The following is a 16,115-nucleotide window of genomic DNA, read 5'->3' as shown; positions in this document are numbered from 1 at the left end:
ATCAACTAACGCAGTGTGATTACTTTAATAACTTATTCTAACAATTCACATTTCCATTTTTCGTGTGTGCTTGTGATATAGTATCTTTGTTGAAATAATCTACATCTATGTAGTTTATATATCAATCTGGTTATTTAAATGATATTTGGTCTTGTGATATTAGAGAACTAACAAAATAAAAGAAAAAACGAAAAAAACGAGGTGAGCCACTAAGTGAACACGTGTCTATATGATTGACTTTAAATCTATAGAAAGCAGTCAGACCAACAACTACAGTAGGATACAACTGTATCCTAGTGTATACAGCAAATTGTAATCACTGTGAGTAGGGCTAAAGATTCTTCAAATGGACATTCTGGAGTTATATATGAAATAGTATCAGATTTTTCCTTGATGTGATCAGCCTTGTGCGATTTTGATCAGATGTCAGAAGACGTGGCAACCACCGAGCAGAAACCTTCGTCATGCCTCGTACTTTGTGCAGAATATTCTCAAGTCTCACGAGCTATACAAACAGCGTTGGCTATTTGACGTATAGTTGAGTGTCTGTCACGCATCACCGTGTGGTGAACAAGATCAATGTTTTCTTCGGTGGTGGCAGTTGCAGGACATTCAGATTTTGGGTCTTCAAGACCTAAATTCTCCTCCTAAATTCAGCTTCTTGCTTTTGCACTGTTGATAAAGCTAGACCGTCATCCCCTAATGCAGGAGTCGTCTTTTGTCACAGCGGGCCAAATAACTGAAGGAGTAACGAACGCGGGCCGCGTAACCATTTTGTTCAATACAATATAGTGAATTCACAAAAAATAAAAACAACTAACACATTCATTAAAAAGTTATCAAAGAAGGCGACGTTGGCAATAAGATATTTATATCACATCCAGTGTGCACATATCCGAATCTCACAAACTAAGCAGCAAAAAAGTTAGTGAGATTTGTGAAACTGGTGTTTTGCTTTTAAGATATCGTCAATATTTCATGTAAGATATCATCAGTGAACCTCGTTCGAAGCGCTGACTGCACATGCTTCATTTTTGAAAATGTTTGCTCACAGACATAAGTTGTTTCAATCAGTGATGCCATACCAGAGGCAAATTTCTTCAACTTTGAAAACTCATCATCGGGTAAGCAACGATAAAACTCAACAAGTTTTCCTTCTCTGTGCTTCTCTTTCAACAAGTCATTTGCATGTAAATCAATGTGCACCATCTAGGTCGATTGGCACGTCATCAAGGTTACAATCAAACGGACTCTGGAACAGAAGAATGTCACACTCACTTCTGTCGGGGTCTGAAAATCTCTCTAAAAAATGCTTATTTAAGTCACGAATAATCTTCGGAAACTGGAGGTTGACGTCTGCGATTCCAGTTCAAAACTCTTTGAAACACTGAAAATGAGAGAAGTTTCCTCCTTCCAGTTGTGCTTCAAACAACGATAGCTTTCTCCAAAATCCTTTGATGATAGTGTAGAGATCACAAATAAGGTTATCATTTCCCTGAAGTTTCAAGTTCAATTCATTCATGTGGGATCTGATATCAACAGAAATGACAACTTTGACAGCCAGGTAGGATCTGACAGAAGTGGATCAGCTCTACCCTTTTCGGTGAGAAAAATATCTATTTCTCTTCGGAGATTATAAAAACGAAACAGGACTTTACCACAGCTGAGCCATTTCACTGCTGAGCGATAAGTCAAATCACAGAATTCAGAATCAATTTCTTCAAGAAAAGCCTGGAACTGGTGGTGATTAAGTGGATGATCCCGAATGTAATTCCCCACAGAAATGACTGGTTTCAGTACGCAAGAAATATCTAAGTCTTTCCCACAAAGTACTTGCTGATGTATAATGCAGTGTACAAACAAGGCGTTTATATGGGGTTTAAATGAATATCAATGTTTGAAACTATTAGATGCTTACCTCAACACTCAAATATGCAAAATACATGACATCATTCACTGAAGTGAGTCCTTTTTATATACGGCACTCTTCAAACCGGTTTAAACACGGCAATGCAAGTTAAAACACGATCGCTGCAGGAATGAACCCTCATTCCAGGTACTTACACAAAAACTACAGCGCCGTGGCGGGCCGGATGAACTGACCTCGCGGACTGTAGTTTGGTGCATCCTGCCTTAAGGTAGTAAACAATATCAATATGAATGTCGTTGGGGGCTAAGCCCCTTTTTCTTGTAAGTATTTGTTAACAACACGATACCAAGATTTGTCCATTTTCAAGAGAAGTCGCTTTTAGTTACATTTGAAGTCTTCTTCGAACAGTCAGGCGTCACTGTACCTGGAAAGAAACAACGCTGCAAGATTTCACTGCTCTGGCATCACTCCTTTACAATCAGCCAATAAACTTTTCAGCACACCCTCGTAAATATAAATAACTGACAAAAAGCAGAGGTTACGCAATCACTCATTAGCATAGAACTGTTTATGCTGTAAGACACCGCTCACATACACACGCACACACATCTGCGTGTATATGTGTGTGAATGTATGTGTGACTGTGTGTAGGTGTATGTGCATATTTCTGCTGATGTATACTGACGGAAGATGCCTACTATTGTTTGTGTTACATTTATGACTGCGTCAGTTGGAAATAGATAAATAACAAAAACAAAATTAATCTGTATTGTACGTATTTAAAGTGCTCCCAGTAGCTTTGTTGTGTAAGCCTGCCTCGGCTTTACCATCTTCTCTAAAAGCAACATTAGAATTATCTATATAATAGATAATTTTATTTGTATCAATAGTCTGTTAAATTCAAAATTATGTAATTTTCCTCATACTCGTAGCTGTGTGTATTGAAATCTGATAAGGTGAAAAGGGTGAAATATCGCAGTAAAGATGGTTGCCAAGAAAGCTTAATTATGTCGTCTTAAAGGCCAAGCAGTTCATCAGAACTTGCAAATTCTCGATTCCTTACTTGTGGAAATCAGCATCTTGTCGGTATTATCTGTGCAATTCACTTTCGGTGTGAAGCAAGTACTACATAGAGTATTATTATTTTTTTTTATTTAAAAAAACGCCTCTGTTTTTACGTTTTCTTTCGCCCCGTTGTTTACTCTCTTCGACGACACACAAATGTATACACACATATACACAAACACACATATACACAAACACACATATACACAAACACACATAAATTATTTTCGTTTGGTGCTGATGGTAGATATTAAACTGTCCTTGGACTGTTTCCGTAGAGAATTAACTTTTTTGATGAGAATAGGTCACTCACTATATCTTTGGTCAGTTCTTCTCTATTTTGAGAGGAAGGGTTACTCAGAGTGACCCTTCTCCATTGAAACGTAGTGCAACGTAGCCGATTGCGAGAGGGAGAGTAAGAGAGTAGAGAAAGCGAAAAAGAGAGATGGTGACTGAAAGAGAAAGAGAAAAAGTGAGAGAGAAAGAGAGATGGGAGGAACACAGAGGGAGATACATCGAGGAAGAAGAGACAGAATCGAGCTACCCAAATATTTGACTGCGACTTTATTTTCAAGTTAGACTGGATGAAATGTAAAAATGACCTCAGATTGATGTGAAAACAAACCACACAAAGGCAGAACAATTACACATATATACATACATATATGTACGCATACATACATACATATATGTATACATACATACATACATACATACATACATACAAACATAGATATATATATATATATATATATATATATACACACACACACACACACACACACACACACACATATATATATATATATATATATATATATACACACACATATATATATATATATGAATCCTTTAGAGTTTATCACCATTCCCCTCACCTTTTCGCGGATTGATTTGTCAGGCAAGGATGCATTGTGACTTATTTTCCTATTTTGTCGATTCCTTCTTCTCATTGATCTGACTCAGTGTCACTTTCTTTGTCCTACAGCGGTACCAAATTATGGAACGTTGCTCAGGTTGTTGGAATTTCTGGTGCTATCTGTGTGAATGTGTTTCTTTGTTGAAATTTATTTGTTTCAATATTATAATTTTCTTTTGTATATCCTATTGTACATGTTCTATCCGTAATATGTTTCGGAGTTATATTGGCTTGTGGACGGCGCCCCCAGCGCTGTTCTTGCAAAGCTGTTAGTGTTAATGTCAGTGTTGCATTCACAGTTGCTTTTGTTTCTTTTATCCCCAAATCATTCATGATTCAGAATTTTGATAAAATACGTTCCATTCCTTAATTATCCTATCTTTTTCCAACACTCATTATATATAGGACTATATCATCCAATGTAATATTCTTTTGTTGTTATTATACCTGTTGTTTCTTTTGGGTGGGGGAACATATTCATTAATTGACCTTGTAGTTGTTATTTAAGCTCCGGCTCAGCTCTAATTGATCACACCTACGAGCCAAAACATCTTAAGTGTGACCGTCCCATCTTTTTATTGGTTACCTGGTATTATATTTGTCTAGTGTATCCTTCAGATGCTAAGGCGTGATTTGAAGGATATCTTATTGCCATTTCTAGCTGCTCAGCAGGCCACATTGAAGGTTCATATTTTTCTTAGAAGTGTATTACCCGTTATTGCTTTTCTCATTGTCGAAGTCCTTTCCTACAATTACTTCTTTACGATGTTCCCCAACAACCAATATAGTTCAAATGTTATGTTTCTCTACAAGGGAGATATTACACCAGAAATGCTTTTTCCTAATTACTAAATTTGTTACAAACTTCAACGAGACAATAAAAAATAAAGTTAAGCTACTTATATTAAAAATTTGCAAAAGTTTAGCGCTGCACGTCATACGCAGTTGATATTAACAACAACAACAACAACAACAACAACAAGTATGGGAATATAATAATATTAACATTTAATTGTAATAAAAATAATAACAACATAACACTACAAATGTTGGTAGTTTGATAACAAATTTGCATTTTTGTTTTTCATTTCTAAAAATAATTCTTTTTTACTTTTTGATTTGTTTCTTCTGACAATGGAATATCGTGTTAAAATAAAAGTGATAGAGTAATGGAAAGATTACATTTCATTTGAGAACATCGGAGAAATGCGCTCACAGAAAAAAAAAAAATACAAAACAATAACGTTGGAAATGAAATGTCACATTTGAGTAATATTTCTGCAAGGATATAAGAAAAACGCTGATAAATTGAAGTATAGAAATGTCATTTTGAAACACAAATTAAAGAATATATTTTGAAATATAAATCATTTTTTTTTTCATATGTTAGAATATGACACAATTAGTGTATTTATTAGTGAGAAGCAAAAATACTTTTAAGGTGTTGTTTAAATATCAAATGATGTGCTTTTAAATTTAGTTTTGAAAATCTTTTAAAAATTCTATCAACTTCTCAGATATCAAGTAGCGAAGAAAAAAATTCCTCCATCAAATTCTATTAGTTCCTTTTCAAATATCTGTGTATAGTTACTTGCATACATATATACATGTATACATACATTTATACATACATAAACACTCATATATATGTATGTATATGCAAAGGTATATATATATATATATATATATATATATATATATATCATATATAATGTTTTATACAACATAATGTAATATAATGTTATGTATATATATTGATGTATCTTTTTCTTGCTTCAGTCATTAGACTGCAGCCACGATGCTGCACCACCCTGAAAAATTTTAGCCGATTTAATTGACCCCAGTACCTTTTTTTAAAGCCTGGTACTAATTCTAGGCTTTGCCGAGCCGCTATGTTACAAGGATGTAAATACGCAGGCATCGGTCAACATCAGTTGTCAAGCTGTGGTGGGGGACAAACACAGATACATAGACACACATACACACATTTAAATGTAAGATGGGCTTGTTTCAGTTTCCATCTAGCAAATTCACTCACAAGGTTTTTTTTTTTTTGGTTCGTAGCTATAGTAGAAGATCCACGCCCAAGGTGCCACACAGTGGGACTGAACCCGGAACCAAGTGGTTGGGAAGCAGATTTCTTACCGCACAGCCACGTATGCATACGTATATATGCACATATACAAGCAAAAATAGACAGAAACTAATTCGGATCGGAAAAAAGGTTTCACAAGTTGATGGAAATATCCTTTAGCATACGATTCAATAAAATAAACCTTTTTTTTTTGTATATGCTGCTAAAATGAGTTTTTGTATATGCTGCTAAAATGTCTCATGCGTACTGGTTCAGATGATTTTACTAGATTCTTCTATCCGACTTTAAACAATACGATTTCTACTGACTGACTGCCAGGTTTTGCAGCAACTGGTGAATAACTAATAAAAACACCGACAGAAGTTGTTATTGTTTAGCCCTAAGACATCTCTGATTGATCAGACCTATTTGCGACAAAGATCGTTCCTTCCAAGACCATCCCGTTTTCTTCTTAAGTGAACAGAACCCAGGACGATATTAAATATCGTGTTCGTTTCTAAGGTGGTAGGATGTGATTTGAAGGAGGGTTAGCTTTTATTACTAATCGGTGGAGTAATCACGTAGTGTCTTCTTCGTTGGCTCAACTAGACCATGAACAGGTAGGATTATGTCCAAAAGAATTCTAACCGTGATCATCCAATCACGTTTTCTAATATGTCATTTTCTGGTACAGTGAGACTTAAAGGAGTTCAAGTTAAAATTTCTTGGATTTGAGGGTAGATTTTTGCTATTGCTTCTAGCAGTAGACCAACCCAGTAGAAGTCCACCTCATTGGTGTGGAGGAATATTAATGTTCTATAAAACATAGTAATCTGTTTCGATTTGTAATTCTGTTACCTACCAGCAGCTAGGAGAGCCAATGAAAAACTCTGTGATGACGATTGCCATGTTATAAAGAAATAGCAATTAAAAAGTTCACTTCGCAACTAGGAAGTGTCTGGTTCAAATCTTACATACATGCATAGATAGATAGATAGATAGATAGATAGATAGATAGATAGATACATGCATACATACATACACACATACTAGTTGCCCAGCGGATATTATAAAGCTGAAGATAAGTGAAAAAGAGAACACCTACGCTGAACTATCGAGACATCTGCAGTTAGTCTATCCAGATTACAAGTTCAGGTTTATACCTGTAATTATTGGAGCCCTGGGATATGTAACACACTGCCTAAATACCAATCTTGAGAAATTAGGCTTCTTAAAACCAGAAAGGTGAAAGCTTATTCGAAGACGACGGATCCACTCCATCCATGGAACAGTAAAAACCAGTAAAACTTTCCAGAAGTTTATCATTTAAATATATATGAACATGATTAGATATGCAACTATATACATGAGAATACATACATAAAACAAAAATACAAATCTGCACATATACATACATATATTCGTATGGTTTTATGCATATACACACTATTTATATGTGTATATACAGGTACACCCCCCCCACACAATTGTGTTACTATAAACATATTTTAGAAGCAACGTATTGGAGCTCTCTCTTCAGTCTGTATGTATGCATTATATTTATTGCTAGATCTCCTCATGAAGCTACGCTGCATATCTTCAGTATAAATGTGTGTGTCTGTGTCTGTGTGTGTGTTTTTGTGTGCGTTTGAGTGTGTGTGTGTGTGTGTGCGCGTGTCTGTTTATGTATACATATATACATATCTTTTTGCATATATAATATATCGTTATAATATGAAGTCAAGTTAAGCTATAGTATACTTCCTGAAGCCATATCAATATAGTGTATTTAAAGTAAATTCGCTTGAGGGAAGCAACCTACCTTCATGGCATATTGTGCCAATATTTCAAACAAGACAGTTGGATACATCGACCGTACCTATTTGATGCTGCATCACAAAGAACGTTGCACATCAGTAATGTAAACAGTCACTCGCAAGCAAGTATGACTTGGTAACATATACCAGTCTTTCGCTAATTAGTTTAGATGCGTATGTAGTAGTGACCAGCCATATACACTCTCTGAGGAATGCCGCAATTATTATTGTGAGTTGATTCTTTATAACAGTGAACTTGCTCGTGTTCTGGCAATTATTCACAACTGAATATTTTTTGTGGCCAATGAAACGCCTTTCTATTTCATTCAGAAAAAAAAAAGATGCGAGTAAACAGATGATGGGACAGCTGAAGAGTAGAGAGCTGCAGTAGCATTGGACTGGTACTCATTTTCAGCTGAGTGGATTGAAATAACATAAAAAGAAGCCCCTTGCTCAAGGACACAACACACTGCTCGGTGCAAGAATCGAAGCTACGACTCAGCATTCCAACCACTAGACCATATGTAAACTGAAGAATGGTGCAGTTATTATTGTGAGCTGTTTCTTTATAGTAGTGAACTTTCTTGTGTTCTGGCAAATAATCTCAACTAAATATTTTTTGTAGCTAATGAAACACTTTCCTTGTTCATTTTTTATACAGTGGAAGAAGGATACTGACCTTCTCCTTTATTGGTCCTTCATGATGAGAAGGCTCAATTACCCCAGATTGGCGACTGCTATGAGAACGTGGACAGACAAAAGGTCACGTCTTCTATCAGGTTACAGATCCTTACAAAAGTGATTCGGTTAAGTGATTAGTGTAGAATTTGTATAGTGAAAGACAATAGAAAATGCTTATTGAGAAAAGGCAGTGTCTATTTATAGCGAAACGTCTCAGTTGTCTTCTGTACTTACCGAAATGGTTAAAATGATAAAAGTCACTGAGCTGGTCCTATTTTTGCTTTACCGCATAAGATTTTCTGAGTATTTGATTCTCATTATACTAAGTGTTCAAACATTAACTTAACCATGGTATACAGCTACAAAGTTTGGAAGAGTAGGAGGAGGTTCACTTGCAGTAGCAGAAACAGTGAATGTGTGGAGGATAAAGCTTGTTGGTGTGCTGGTGATTTGGGCAGTAGCTGCAGTAACTCAGATGTCTGACAAATATACTCAAATATATGACAAAATTCAACTTTCTAGAAGGCCAAGTTATATAGATTTCCCTCCACTGAAATGATAAAAGGTAAAGAATGACAGAAGATGGATTGAATTTATAAACAAAGAGTTACTTTGATAGAATCCATTCATCATTCTCTCTACTATTTGTGATATTTCCAAAACTCAAGAAAACTTATGTTGCTTTTTTTTTAAACCCCAGGGTAACCTTGATCCAGTAGACCTATAATAAAAACGGCCATGTAATCTTTTTCTTAGGCAGAGTGTACGGAAAACTCATCCACCGTCATCCTTAAATACGGTAGCGCGTGATTTGTAGGGACATTTGGCGGCTGTTTCAAGCCGATCGAGCAACGATCCTCGTTATCTAAGTGGTCATTCTTGTAGGTATTGGAGGCAAACCACCAGTTACAACAATTGAGTCCACCTGTAGGACCAGGCTCTTCATTCAATCCAATAACAAAAAGGCATGCTGAACTCTCCTTCCATCCGCCACTTTTCAATTGCAGTAGGATTGAAATTGGAACTACAGGCTAACCAAACGTCACTTTTATAGCACTTCCAATGAGATCGGTGGAACTGCAATAAACAACAGCTAAATATCTGTTAATCTTAGAGTGCAGTCTTAAAAGACGCACAATTCATAATGCAGTTTAGCGTACAATTACCATTAGACACAAAAAGCTGGATGTTCAAGTCTTGAGTGTTTATGATCATATAAAGCTAATGAGTCAGAGCCGGCTTTTGATCAAATTACAACAAACAACGCTTCCACCAACTGGAATTATGAATCTTATATCTCTTTTCATATAACGTTGAACTGGGTGGACGAAAATGTTGAGGAATACGTAACTTGAATGTGTACATGGCGGGTGCTGAAAAGGTCCTGGCTTGAAGGGTATCGCAAAAGGTCTAGTTGGAGACCCAACTTTCCGAGTTCTTTTACAGGGTTCAGAACAACTGAAAGACCGCTGCAAAAAGTGTGTGAATCTGAGAGGGGGATATGTTGAATAAGGTCATTATTAACTCATCCTCCTGTATTTTCTTATGTGAGAAGATACAGAATCGTGACGCATCTTTTTTCTCTCGTGTTACAAGTATTCTGCCTTGTATAACTCTCAATGTTATTATATTTAAAAATGATGTTTTTTTTAATTACATTAAAGAAAAACAAAACTTCAAATTGAAAGTAGAACATTTCAGATGTATAATTTTAAGAGTGCGACACAAAATATACACGAATATTAATTCTAAATAATTTTTGAGTAATTTGTATTCATAACATGAGAATTAGAAAAATATAAAATAATCTGGAGATAAACAGATATAAGATTTAAAGAGAACTTCAAAAATTAAATCGATATAAAAGTTATTGATGTCTAGATAATTTTACAGAAAATGTCTTTGTAGAAAACCTACTTTTAAAATTTACATTATTTGATTTATTATGTTTAAGTGTTGTTAGGCCTCTAGGGTCAGTTTTCCAACAATGTTTAATGCTTCGAATCAATGACTTGTCTCCTGATATCTCTCAATAGTATTCATTCAGTCAAAGCATCATTTAATTAATAAAGGAAACCTGAAATTAAAACTTATGAACTTTGTTGGTGTCATAATTAATTTGTACAACTTCCAAACTTTAGAACACTGTGAGATACGAAAATTTTATTCAGTAACAAACGGGAAACCTTTTCAAATTGTTGATCGAAAATTTTCTTGTTGCTGTTGATTAGTTTCCAACGATCTTTAATCGAGAATACATATGATCAAAGTCATTTCAAACATGACCACTTCGCCTTAATTTCAGGTGTAGTGTATTGAGGAATTGCTTGTTCAACGGGTCTTTCGTTTGTCAAGACAATAGTATCATTTGAAAGATATTTGGTTGATATTTTAAGCAGGTTGACCGACTGCATAAAGTTGGTACTGTCGGTCATTGCTCTCTTATGTGAAACACATTTAGAATTTTTAAAGGTTTATCTGCACTTTCAGGCCATATCTGGCACTAGGCAACAGCTTCAACCCATTTCATAACCGCTTTAATAAATTCTGTGAAGTTACTGATATTATTTACGATACGCCAAAGTACGCCAAAGCTGCATATCTGCTGAAAAAGGCAGAGCTAACTAACATGATTCGATTCAAGTTCAGAAAAAGACATCTTTCAAACAACAGCAAGTTATAAAAACCAAAGTAACTATACTTACGTTTTCAAACCGAGGGAGATACAAAAACTAAAGGTACGAAGGTACTTGAACGGAGAGATATACAACCTGGAATAGCAGAACGTGATTATCAAACAGAAACATAACATAAAAACAAAAACATCGGTTCTTACGCTTTCAAACCGAATAAGATACAGACCATGGGAAAAAGTTCAGTGCAGAAATTAGAACACAGAACCTACAGCGGCAAAATCAATTACTATCATTTCAACTACTCCACCATATTCGTTGGGCATTATCTGAAAATCAAATTAAAATTATTTTGCAATTTTGGTTTTATTAATTACCTCATAGATTTATCATTTATAATTTAATAGTCGCTTACAGAGTCTCCGTCTTCGCCCTTGTATGTTTATGATTAACATTAATTTTATCCATAATCCAAGTGATTGCAAACTTTGTGTTTGCCTTCTATTCCAATTAAAATTATGTTTCCCATTAAAAGATGTAAAAACAGAAAAAGAAAAAAACCCAAAAATTCTTTCAAAATCTCCTCCTTGAATTCATTAATATTTAAAGATTAATGTATTTATCGTTTCAATATAATACAGAAATGTCTCATTATGTTCTGAACAATTTTGTCAAATTTACGAAAATTACATCTATTTATCAATAGCAAAAATAGCAATCATCTGTAAGATAATGGAATTGAATAATTTTTCATATTATTGCTCAAGCGATTATATTCAATCTATTTCTACTTTCTGCAGTAATGAGTGAAAAAAAACCCCACTTGCAAGAGCATGAATCTAACAGGCACACACGTACACGTATATATATATATATATATATATATATATATATATATATATATATATATATATATATGCGTGTGTGTGTATGCATACATATAAATATGTGTGTGCATATATATACATATATATACATATATATATATATACACATATATACATGCATATATATGTATATGCATATATGTATATACATATACATATATGTATATATATATATACATATATATACATATATATACATATATGTATATACATATATATACATACATATATACATATATATATACATATATATATACATATATGTATATACATATCCATGTATACACACACACACACACACACACACACACACACACACACACGCACACACACACACACACACACACACACACACATATATATATATATATATATATGTATATATATATACGCACACATATGTATATTCTTCTCTCAATGACACTACAATTTTATAATTAGACGTAAATTTACGTTATGTCATATACATTTGTTAAAAGCAACACAATGCATGTATATATACACAATATGCACTCTGCTGTACTTACTGTTCGCTGAACCTCAGAAATAACTGTAAACGATTGCCTGGACTCTACATTGTCTTAGCTGCGATGATGATATATGAACTCACTGGATATCTACTTAACTATAATAGTCTTTTTCTTGTTTCCTACTAAATTACAATGTTTATTCGCATATCTACATGACTAATTTGTAAATGCCTTGGTGCAATTAACGACACATACGTACACATAAATAAATCCTGTTGGATTAGAAGATGGGAGTGGAGGAAACAAATACTTCTTTGATCTTAATTGATATATTTAATCAAGGGAATGGATCCTCTTATTATGAATAACACAATATCGTCTATTTCGCAAATTGTTGTTCAGTTGGGTTCGAAGGAAGAAGAAATAATAATATCATTTTTAATCTCTTCACAATTAGTAAACTGTTTTCTCTCTAAATAATGTAGCGATGATTTGAAAATATGGTTGTCAGGCAGAATGCAGATGAGGCAAAACTTCCATATTTAGTGCCTTAATTTTTTCTTATGGATCTTGGGTAATAGGTGGTTTTGCCTTATCGTGCAAGAGCAACGCCCCTTTACGATTGACGAATAATGGGCAGTTTTTCTGCAAATCATTTTGCAATGCTTCCGACTGACGACAAATATTTTCCCTACATTAATTATTTCGTTATGATTTAACACTTCATGATAAGCGACTTCATACCTCACCAAATTCAGAGAATAGCATTTTTACGAGTGTGACCTTGCTTTGGGGATAGATACTGCTATTTATGAGTGCCAACTATTGTCGTTTTTCTTGGATATAATCATAGGGAAGCTAGTTCTGATCATGTGTAATGGTTATCCTTAGGAAAAGTTCGGTAGCAAGCCGACTCTTCAATGATAATCAGAGAGGCAGATTGGTGGCGTGGGACCCACTGATCAAGTTTAGACACTTTTCCTAGTTCATAAAGGTGTTTTACATCAGGGTGAGTAAAAAGTAAGCAACGCTTTGAACCATGAAGAATTTGTACCTGAGTTTTGCAGAGTTTGGAATTTTTAAAACATTTTTTTACAGTTGTCTGAAATACAGACATAAACCGGCCCAAACGCATCAATAAATTAACATTGATATTTTTTCCACCATTGTTACAATCACCTGAGATGGAACTGTCAAAGCCCGATATTCACAGACAGTTTAAAAAAAAATTATAAACAAAATTGTCTAGTTTAGTGGTCAAGGTTCAGTTACTTTCCTAGTTTCCGAATTAGTCAACAGTTTGTAACAAACGGAGTCGAATCTAATGAAAAAGAAACAAAAACATGTCTCTGATTCACTTGCTTAATAACATATTAATGCAAGCAACATCATCGATTGTTTTCACCATTTCAGAATATCAAGACTGATAGAAACGCTTGAGTTGCAGAGTAAATGAAGTCAGTGTTTAGCGATGGCATTTTATCAGGTTGGTGCGAAAATAATTGTAGATTTTTAAGTCAAATTTAAGGCAATATATCTTAGCTCAGAGTAGATTTTATTAACTGAAATAATAACCATTAGTCTCTATAGTTCCTGTTGGCAAGAAGAAAGCAGTTTATTTGTCCCACGAATTTAGAATTCTGGAGTCCTGGAACCAATAAATTCTTTGAAGTTATTTTGAGCTGCCGCATGGTTGACGGTTTTCATTTACAGGAAGTTATCGAGACATTTGAAAACATAATTGTTATGTTTCCCTCTGACTGACTCGCAGAGATAACATAACGCGTTATACAATTTAATTATTACATTTATTGTTCAATTACATACAAAGAACGCACTCACCCAATGTTCGTTATGAATAAACAAAAGTCATGTCCGCCATATATATATCAATGACATTTTACTACGACAGTCCCACAAGACAACAACAATGAAACAATGAACTCAGACGAACCACAGACACACGGAACGTCAGACGAATTACATATCTAACAGTCCATATAACAATAATAGTGGGAAAGAGGCCCAGAGAGTAAGCTGAGTAAGGGAGAGTGCGTAGATCATTTCATTAAATTTCTGTAAAATCATTTGGTACAGTTGTTATGTGTTGCCCTAGACAAGTGATCCTTTTCGACTGGCAGATGCTGGACAAACACTATAGCTCCTGGTGCATTTTATTGATGTTTTGGCCATACCTCCCTACTGTGGGATTATTATTTAATCTTTTGCATACGTTCGCTTCCGTAATGACACTCAATTTGTCGTTGTTATACTCGACTCTCTTCTTTAAAGCACTCGTCTTCTCACATTGTTTTAATTCAACAGCTTAAAATAAACATGTATAAACAGCGAAATCGAAAGCAACAGCATAAATAAATAGTGAAATTTCCAACGATCCAGTCTACCTAGCTCGAACCTCTCTCAGAAATTGATTTTTAAAATAGACGTTGAATTTAGAAGTCGATTAAATCGATTACGTTATTACTTAACCGGGGTAATTGAAAAGCAAAGCGGATTTCAAGAGGTTTGTTGTGTTGAATTTAGGACGGTAACACAGGGTCAGTGTCAGTAGATTATTGAAACTAAACCCTTAGTAATATTTGAAATTACTTCTCTACATTCTGAATTTAATTCATGTCACCGCAGACAAACAACCGAAATTAATCTTGTAACTGAGCAGAAATTCAGTATTTTAGTGTGGAGTAAATAGTTGCGCGAACGAATAAGCAGAAAAGTAAATATATTAACAAATAGAGCTAAAATAAATTTAAGAAATTAAAAGAAAAACTAAAAGGCAGAGACCTAAAAATTTCTTCTCATGGAGTCCAATGAGTTGTTGTGAAACGATTACTGAAAACAGGGTCGCGACGTGAACTCTCTTCTCTTGGCTGCAACAACCCAAACGTACAGATGTTATAGGAATTCACATTAAAATTCTGTCGCAACTGAACAATATCATTGATTTATATCCAGTTATTTTTCCACTTGTTTGCTTAATTCAAAATGAATATTTCTTGTTTTGCTTCTCTTTTATGTTTTTCTCTATTGGTGTTTGCTATTTCTTCATCTATTTATTGCAGCTAAGCACTGACAAATATTTCGAAATCTACATAGTTACCACCATATTAACACTGATGCATCGTTTCCTGTAGCTGGTCATTGAAGCGCTATAAATGTTTTCTCAGTAAGGTGAACCGCAACGGCATTCACTGTGAAAATTCAATATGTATGAAAAGTTATTCATGCAGCAGCTGATCTAGCAAGGTTTATATTTTGGGACAACTGTTTTTGCTATCATTATCATAACATATAGATAGTAAAGAGTGACTGTAAGTTGAGTTTACGCTGCAAGTTCAATTTCCGGTTGTACCTTCTTATTTAAACGCTAATCGTATTTATAATTAGATTTCCACATTTCTACTCGTCTTTGTAAATCTGTAAAGAGATGTAACTTAAAAAAAGCATTTGGTTAATAAAACGATTCAGTACTATCGATAAATGCAGGCCGAGTTTCAAATATGGAGGAAGGGGAAAGATTATCTATCTATCTATCTATCTATCTATCTATCTATCTATCTATCTATCTATCTATCTATCTCCCTCTATCTGTCTGTCTATCTGTCTGTCTGTCTATCTGTCTGTCTGTCTCTCTCTACGCACACACAAACACACACACTCATACACGCGCGCGCGCGCACA

The 16,115-nt window shown here is 34.6% G+C and overlaps 1 long non-coding RNA gene across 1 annotated transcript in view; it reads left to right on the top strand.

Annotated features, from left to right (window-relative positions):
- Positions 1 to 15,862, top strand: part of LOC128248846 (uncharacterized) — a 29,975-nt gene extending 14,113 nt beyond the window's left edge. Inside the window, exons 2-3 of the long non-coding RNA XR_008264968.2 lie at positions 13,830 to 13,902; positions 15,497 to 15,862. This is a non-coding gene — a long non-coding RNA (uncharacterized LOC128248846). The remainder of the gene's footprint in view (positions 1 to 13,829; positions 13,903 to 15,496) is intronic.
- The last annotated feature ends 253 nt before the right edge of the window (positions 15,863 to 16,115 follow it).

Source organism: Octopus bimaculoides, chromosome 10 (genome assembly GCF_046866305.1).
Source record: "Octopus bimaculoides isolate indiv1 chromosome 10, ASM4686630v1, whole genome shotgun sequence".
NCBI classification, from domain to species: domain Eukaryota; kingdom Metazoa; phylum Mollusca; class Cephalopoda; order Octopoda; family Octopodidae; genus Octopus; species Octopus bimaculoides.
The sequence above is the reverse complement of the archived record's forward strand: the minus strand, read 5'-3'. Positions and strand labels throughout refer to the sequence as shown.